We start from the raw sequence: 8757 nt of genomic DNA, 5'->3' as shown, positions 1-8757 counted from the left end.
TTTCTGCATGCCAGGTGCCATGTATTGATTGCTCTAGCAATAAAGTCCATTTGGACTGGCAGGTGCAACTAAAGTCACCACCCAGTTCAGTTTACAATGATCCACTGTCTTTCTCTAAGATTCATGTATCTTTTTCACAGGCTGAAACACTGAATTGAGTGGAGCAGTGAGTCTCATTCAATTGTCTCTTAAGTCCTTAATGGTGGCACCAATCTCTACAACCCTACTGGAAATGTGGTATTGCTTTTGATTTACTACTTTCATCAGTAGGGAGATCTCTAGAGGCTTCAAGTTGGCTTTTCTTAACATAAAATCCCTACTCCATGAGTCAAGGAGTCGATACTGAAATTCTTCCAGTTACCCAAGATGTCTATCCAATAACGCATTCCACCATTGAGGAAATAAATGGGATGGTTTCAGGGATTCATAAGCCCCTCTTTGCAACAGACCTTTTCTAAAATTCCTTGATGGACTGCAGTGATGTTTTGGAACCTCAGGAACAAGCAAGTTCAGACACAGTGTCCTTGGATAGTCTGGCAATGTTCCTTTATCCACGCGTAGTTACTTTGTCATGGCCACAAGCGTGTCTGGAGAAGTCTAAAGGGAAGATTCACAACATAGAATTTTGGCAGTATAACAACTCTTTCCTCAAGGGCACCCAGCCCCTCCTTCATTCAAGGACTCAACAGTGGGAAATGATAGAGAGGATATGACTCTCTGTTTTGGTCACCTGGTCAAACTTCTGTTCTCTAGACCCAGAACTTTCTCACTTAGGTCAAGAAGGAGGTTAATAAGCACATATTTATTTCCTCTCCACAATAAACTAATGAATGCCAAGGATCTCCACGAGTCAGGCCACACTCATGGCTGCTTTACTGCCCACTATAATAACCACGCTCACCTCATCTTTGGCATATTAGTGCCACAAAGATCCCGGCCACGCTGGGTTTCCATTGTGCCTATTGCATTTAGAAAGTCCAGCTCAGTAGTAGCTATTTCCACAAGCATTTTGACATACAGAGCTCTTCATAAATGCTAAAATAGATGTTCATACTGTATTAGGAATCTTTCTGTTTCCAGTACAATACACAGTATGAGACACCCACAGCTTCAAGGAGGAAAGTTTTCTTTTGAGTCAAGGTTTTAGAGGTTTCAGTCCATTGCTGGCTGTCTCCAAAGAAAAACATCATGGCGGAAGGGTGTAGTGGAAAAGAGCTGCTCACCTCATGGATCCAGGAAGCAGGAAATAGCCTAAGAGCCCAAGAAAAATTATACCCTTCAAAGTCATACCTCCAGTAACCTATTTCCTTCAACTAAGCCCCAGCTAATAGCTCATTTAGTTGAATTCATCAATGGGCCAACCCCTTGATGAGGTTAGCAACTTCAATATGAGTGTTTGGGGACACTTCATGTTTAAACCATAACACATATCTTCTGCTACAGTAAGGCTCATCAGATTACAGCCCACAGGCCACATCTAGCACACAGAAAAGTGGCTTTTACACTTTTAGATGAAATCAAATCAAAAGAATAAGAATATTTGTGACACATGAAAATGGTATGAAATTCAGAGTTCAGTGTTCATAAAAAAGTTTTACTGGAACACAGCCATGCTCGTTTATTTACAAATTATCCTTAGTATTTCCATGACAACAGGAGAATCCAACGTTTGCAAACTGAGACTGGCCTGTAAAACTTAAGTCATTTATATATGGCCTTCTAGCAGAAAAGTTTGTTGACTCATACTTTGCAATATACCAAGGAAACTAATATTACAACACAGTATAGTCAGCCTTCCATTTCTGTAGATTTCACATTTGTACGTTTATGGATTTAAACAACTATGAATTGAAATACATATATATATGATAGCATATATATCATATATGTATATATTTCACATCTATTCTGAATGCATCCAGACTATTTCTTGTGATTCCCTAAGTAATACAGTATAACAACTGTTTACATAGTATTTACTTTATGTAAGGTATTATGAGTAATCTAGAAAGTGTACAGGAGGATATGCACAGATTATATGCAAATATCATACCATTTTGTATAACAGAGCATCCTTGGATTATGGTATCTGTGGGGGGTCCTGTATCCCATCCTCCATGGATGTTGAGCAATGACTGCACAGGCAAACTTTGGATCCCTATACCAGTCAACCAAACTGTTGCAACCATTCTTAGCCCTTTAAGCTCAAACAGTGAATCTTTGGTTAGTAGACCAATACAGATAAATTTTGTCTGATCCAACTTGATCTTCTACCTTGATCTTACTATCCTCTCCCCACACCCATTTCCATATATATTCCCCAGTTTTCTGTTGATCTACATTGGAAAACAGAAGGTGACAATTATTTGGATGTGTATTGTGCCTGCGTCACTTTGTACCTCTCCCCTGGGCTCTTCGAAGACTTAAGTTATAGGTCTCAGAAGCAAGAAGAGGTGCTAGGAATGGATCCCAAGGAGCATCAGCAGTACCTTAGGATAGAACGTTGTAGTTTCTTCAGGCAGGGAAAACTCACCTCTGAAGGGAGGAGTAAAACAGCTGCTTTAATTAGCAGAGGGGTGGCACAGTATAGAGGCGTGAAGTCCCTAGATGTACTGAAATCTGCTCACACATCCCCAGTTTTCAGGATACCATTCCTTCCCAATCAACACCCTGACCTTAACAAAAAGGACTCTGTGAGGTTGGAATTTCAATTTTTGTTGTGTTTGAACCACCCACAGAATTAGGCTTTGGATTTGGTTTCCAGAAATCTCAGCCCTGTGACTACGGGAAATAAGAGTTTCATTCAGGGCAGCCACAGAAGCTTTCAGATCCCTTATTCAGAACATAAGCCGTGAATTTAAAACTCTGAGCTCATCATTTTCTTTCCCCAAGTTTTCCAGCACAGTAAGAAGCCGCGAACCAATCCCATTACATTCCTTAGTTTCACTAAAATGTTTAGGGGAACCAAAGACTTGGTCATGCAGAGCCTCACGTTCCAATAGGAACTTAGTATGGGAAGCTATTAAGATCTAGCTAACTATTTTGATACTTCATGCCATGGGCTACCACTCCTATGTCACTGGAAACAGGGTCATTAATGACTTTAAATCTAATTAGGTCAGAGAACCAATTCCAGAAAACCCAAAACTCATTTGCAAGAGTTTGAAACCACTTAGTACTGTCTTAGCAAAGCTGAATCTCTGAAGTACACACACACACACACACACACACACACACACACACACAAATTTAAGCCATTAAATTGTGAGAGTGAAACTATCTCTTTAGAGTTGCTTTTTCTATGCTTGGTGCTGAAATTCAAAGCCCACGGGGCAAGAAATCAGAAAAGGATGATAGAAGTAACGTCAGGAAGAGCAAAGAACAATCTGGAACTCACACACATACAAACTGGAGTCCAGGAAGTGGACTGAATTGCCTGTCAGTACTTGTTGCTTCTGACATTGGTTGCATGGGTGTCCTACCAAAACCAGGGTCCTTCATCACAGGGCTAAGCATACTCACTTGGGCCAGGAGTTGGAGAAACTGAAGGAGGATTGAGAAAAGTGGGACAGTGGGGCCCTGGTTGTCACCTGATGTCTATGAGAGGAGCCAGCAGATAAAGTGGCAACTGGAGTAAATTACAAAATAGTTGCCACTTCACCTCTATTCAGCAAGTCTCCCACAAGAATGTCCCCTGTGGGCCACCATAACCAGAAACATGTGGACACATAGGGAAGGAATGCTGGAGAATGTAGTTTAACCTACCCAAGTTGACACTGCACAGAGCCACCTTAGACTGTTTTCAGTCAATCTCCCGCTGTCAAGAATTGGAGCATCCATTCCCCCACCTCCCTAGAAGCAAGCACACCTCACTGATGTACCTGCCAACACCCCAAGAAAAGCACAATCTCATCTCATATGAAAAAGCAGATTCCTTTCAGCTAATGTGATTTGGCCTCAATTCTTCCAAAACAAGAACCTTGACAGAATTGTACCCTGGGGGCTGGCTGAATAACAAAAGCCACTCCATTAGCTCTTGGCAAGAGATTTCTGCTCTGCTGTCAGAGTGGAGGAGGAGGAGGAGGCTTCAGTGCAGGCCATAATGTAACAGAAAAATATGTCCTCAGCCAGGAAATGCTGCTGGTGGTCAGCCTTTGGGAAGCATTAGCAGTGCTGCTGGCGGGATTTCTGGAGGTCTTTTCCAACTTGAAGATATGGTGCCTCTGGCCCTGGAAGTGTCAATAGCCCTCAATCTTAGGAGTTCTTTTTCTTTCAGATTTGAATAAGAATAGCTTGAGCCCCTTTTATGGTTTGTGTCTAGATATCCCTCCAAAGCCTCATATAGTCATAAGAGGGGGTTATTTTAAGAGGTGGCTGAATCCAGAGTATGTGATTGACTCATAGTGCAATGCTAGGATTAAGGGTGCTAGAATTAAGGGTGAGTGATTACTAAATCAGTCCACTGACAGCTTTGGCACTGCCCTAATCCCAGTAGTCTAGGTACAACATAAGGGCAGAAAGAGCCTTGTCTTTTCCCTTGCTTGCTTGCTTTGCTATCTTCTGCCCACCATGAACTGTATCCTCTCTACGATGCCTGTCTTCCCAGCCATTCTGCCTTGGAGCCAGTGGATTACGGACTGAAACCTCGACAAACTGTGAGCTAAATAAACCTTTTCTCCCCTAACTTTTGTTTCAGCAATGAGAAAAGTGACTAAGACAGTCCTCATCTTCTGACTTGGGAGAAGCTCGGAGTCCTCCTCGACATGTCAGCAAACTCTCATGGAGGCTGTTGTTTTCTGTGATGGTATCATCAGAAATGATGGTTCAGGGTGCCATGGTCTCAGTCAATAGACTACATTTTGTAGTTTCCTTTGGGGAGGAGGCCCAGTCAGAAGTAAGTAGAAGACTTTAGTGGGTATCTTGGGAAGGCCCTGCCTTCCAGTACTGGTTGGAATGTTAGACAAGCACTCTACTACTGAGCTACATTGCTGGACCCTTTTTAAATTTTTGAGACAGGGTCTCACCAAGTTGCTCATGCGGGCCTCAAACTTGCAATCCTTCTGCCTCAGCCTCCTGAGTAGCTGGGATTACAGGCATATGCCACCATCCCTGTAAGAAATCTCTTTAAAATGAGCTAAATTACCCACTGGCAACTTTTCTTTCCCACATTTTTTTCCTCTTCTTTTTATTAGAATGGCTGAGGCTCTGCAGACATTCTGGCATCCTGAGGCTTAAAGCTGCATACTAAGGGGGGTGGCACAGCAGCAGGTCAGTAGGGACCTCAACATCCCTTATCGTATGGTATTGAGAAACCCGCTCCCCAGCCTTGGAACACACACTTCAAGTTCTGTTGTGAGAGAGCAATGAATTACCTCTTCAAGTCACTGCTGTTTCGGGCTTAACTTGTGTCTCCTGCAGCTGAATACAGAATTCTTGCTATGTGAGAGGATATCCTTTGCAGTAAGCTGTCTGTCACGGCTGGGATCCAAATATTTCCCCCAAAGGCTCACTGTGTTGAGGGCTTGGTTTCTGACGGAATTGTGTGAAGTTATGGATAATGAAGCCTCTAACTTTGTCAGTGGATTAATCCACAGATAAGATGATAATTTGATGGCATTGGGAGGTGATAGGCTTACCATATTTCCCCCAAGACCAGGTATTATATATTAATTTTTGCTCCAAAAGATGCAATAGAGCTTATTTCCAGGGGATGTCTTTTTTTTCCTGCACAACAGTCTACATTTATTCATTTATTCATGTACGAAATTGAAGCTCCAGTGGCACAATTGGTTAGCACATAGTACTTATATTCCTGTACAAAAATCTACACTTCTTCATGTACAAAATTCTACATTTATTCAAACACAGTCATGCATCTTCTTCTGGAACATCATCATAACCAAATCAAACCATACCAAACCATAACATCCAAACCTCCAATTCTGGCCTGAATTTCTTGCAATTCCATTTCCCATAGAACCCCAATCTCTATGTCCCATGATAGAGCTGTCCTGAAGTGAGCACTTCTTGTCCATGTAACCCAGTGCAGTGGTCGCAGTGCAGTGGCAGCACAGCTGTCAGTGGTTTTTGTCCCATGAATTCTTCACCCAAGCCATGACCTCTTGCAGGTGAGGCTTTGCAAAGTATCCATTGAGTCAAGGGTCCATTGAAGACTTAGGAGACAGGAGTGACAACAAAAATGATGACAGTTAAGAATGATTGTCCTCACAAAAGCAGCCAAACATGGCTGGTACCAAAATTCAGAAAACACTTTATTTCATGTAAGTGCATTAAGTATGTCTGTTATGACCTATGAAATATTGAATTATGAAGATTCATATTCGACACAACCACATCTGTTCATTATCAAATGCGCGTTATTCGTGCATTGTGTCTGTACTCTGGTCATTCAGCAATGTCTCAAAATCATCTGTTTACATAGGTGTTTACCTCTGGTCCAAAAGTGCCCATTTGGGTATTTACAAATAATTATTGATGTACTTATGGTTTATGTATTAATGCCAATAATACTATTTATAATTAATTACATTTAATACTATTATTTTATAATTCAATAAGTCTATCGTGTGTTCCAACAGACAGACTAAACTCATCCATCTGGCTGATGATCTTATCTGGGGCTTATTTTTGAGGTAAGGTTTATATCATGAGCTTCCTGAAAAAAAATCTTGCTAGGGCTTATTTTCAAAGTAGGTCTTACTTTGGGGGGAATACAGTAGTTGCAGGAAGTAGGTCATGGGGGACATCTTTGCAAATTATACTTTTCCGCAGGCTCTTTCGCTCGTCTCCACTTCTCAGCTGCCAGGAGGTGAGTGGCTGTCCTCCACCACACCCCACCATGATGCTCCTGCCCTGCCACGGTCCCAAAGCAGCTGAGTCGGCTGATCTCTCACACCATGAGCCGAAACAAACCCGTCCCCCTTAAAGTTTTATATGTCAGGTATTTTGTCCCAGCAACAGAAAGGTGGCTAAAACACAGTGTTGCTGTTCCTTCCCTACAAGCAGATTGGAGTTCCGGGCGTGGAGAATTCAAATGGCCAGAGAAAAGGTGAGCAGAAATGCCACATGTCACTTCCTGGCAGAGGGTAGAAAAGCCATCGTGTGTCTCTTGTTCTCTTTTTCCTCCCACCGTGACAGCCAGAAACATTTCTGCTAGTGGCTTCCACTTGGTGGTCTCTGATAGTATTCAGGGTCCCAGTGGACCCATGATGGATATGTGGGGGGAGTGAGAGCAAACCTTTGTTTGAAACCTCTGCGATCTTGAGATTAAGCAAAAAATGGCCTGGCCAGAGGCAGTCGGAGGCCAGTGAGCTCTTCGGAAAGGCAGCTCTGGGAAGGATGCTCAGAGCATGATCAAAGCAGCCCACCTCAGAGTATCCCTTCCAGCCCAGTCGGGAGATACCATTACACACGAGTCCTACCCTCTGCCCGGGGTCCTGGCATCCAGAAACAGTCACTGCTCAGGACAGAACTACCTGCTGGCTTTCAACTTCACTGTGGCTCTTATACAGATCCTCAGCGTACAGCTCCATCCCTCTGACCAGGACACACGGATGCGTATTCTGCATCATCATCAAGGTACAGAACACTTCAGCCTTGCAGGAAATTTCCCTTATGCCTCTTTGCAGTCAATCCCACCCCACTGCTCTGGACATAACAGAGGTGGAGGCGATGGCTATTCTGATTTTTATTATTATCAATTAGTTTTTCTTTCCTTCCTCCCTCCCTCCATCTCTTTTTCCTTCTTTCCCTTCTGTCATTTGTTGAAATGGGGGTCCCACTCTGTTGCCCCTGAACTCCTGGGCTCAAGGGATCCTCCTGCTTCAGCCTTCCTAGTAGCTAAAATTATATGTGTATCCCATAATGCCCAGCTTCCATCAGTTACTTTTGCTTATTCCAGAACTTCACACAAATGAATTTACAGTCTCTGCCTTTTTGTATCTGGCTTCTTTCCTTCAGACTAATGCTTTTGAGATTCATCTAGGTTGTTGTATCAGTGTTTCTTCCTTCAACAGTTTAAGCTGGGTGTGGTGGCCCATGCCTGTAATCCCAGCACTCAGGAGGCTGAGGCAGGAGGGTCGCTGCAAGTTCAAAACCACCCTGGGCTACAAAGTGAGCTCAAGAACAGCCAGAACTGCATAGCAAGAGCCTATCTCAAAAGGACAAAAAAAAACCAGAAAAACCAGTTTATATCCACTTATCTATTCCATTGGACATTTGGGTTATTCCAACTTTTTTTTACTACTACAAATATTACTATACACATTTGTGTGCAAATTTGTGTGGGCATACAGTTCCATTTCTCTTGGATAAATACTTCTGTGTCAAATTTATGGGTCATATATTAAATTTACTTCTGTGTGTGTGAGTGTGGCACTAGAGATTGAATTCAGGACCTTCACACAGCTACATCCCCAATTCTTTTTATTTTGAAGCAAGGTCTGTGTCACTGAGTTGCCCAGGCTGGGCTTGAACTTCCAATCCTCCTGCCTCAGCCTCCCAGAGTGCTGGGATTACAGGTAAATATCTCTTAATCCATCAAGCAATATGAGAGAGAACGTCTCTGTAGTGAAGAATGAACCAAGCCCTGACTTTTGCCCTTAGCAATTAGAAGTCACCCTAACCCCTGGGAAGCTTCTGCCTGGTGAACATTCTTGTGTATGGGCGGCCTCCAGTCACACCAGGTAATTTCTAACAATGTGACTTTGGTGAGGGATTTGGGCCAGATGCACCAGC

This window comes from Chinchilla lanigera, unplaced genomic scaffold (genome assembly GCF_000276665.1).
Source record: "Chinchilla lanigera isolate Chin_1 unplaced genomic scaffold, ChiLan1.0 scaffold00067, whole genome shotgun sequence".
NCBI lineage: Eukaryota > Metazoa > Chordata > Mammalia > Rodentia > Chinchillidae > Chinchilla > Chinchilla lanigera.
This window is presented reverse-complemented; position numbering follows the sequence as displayed.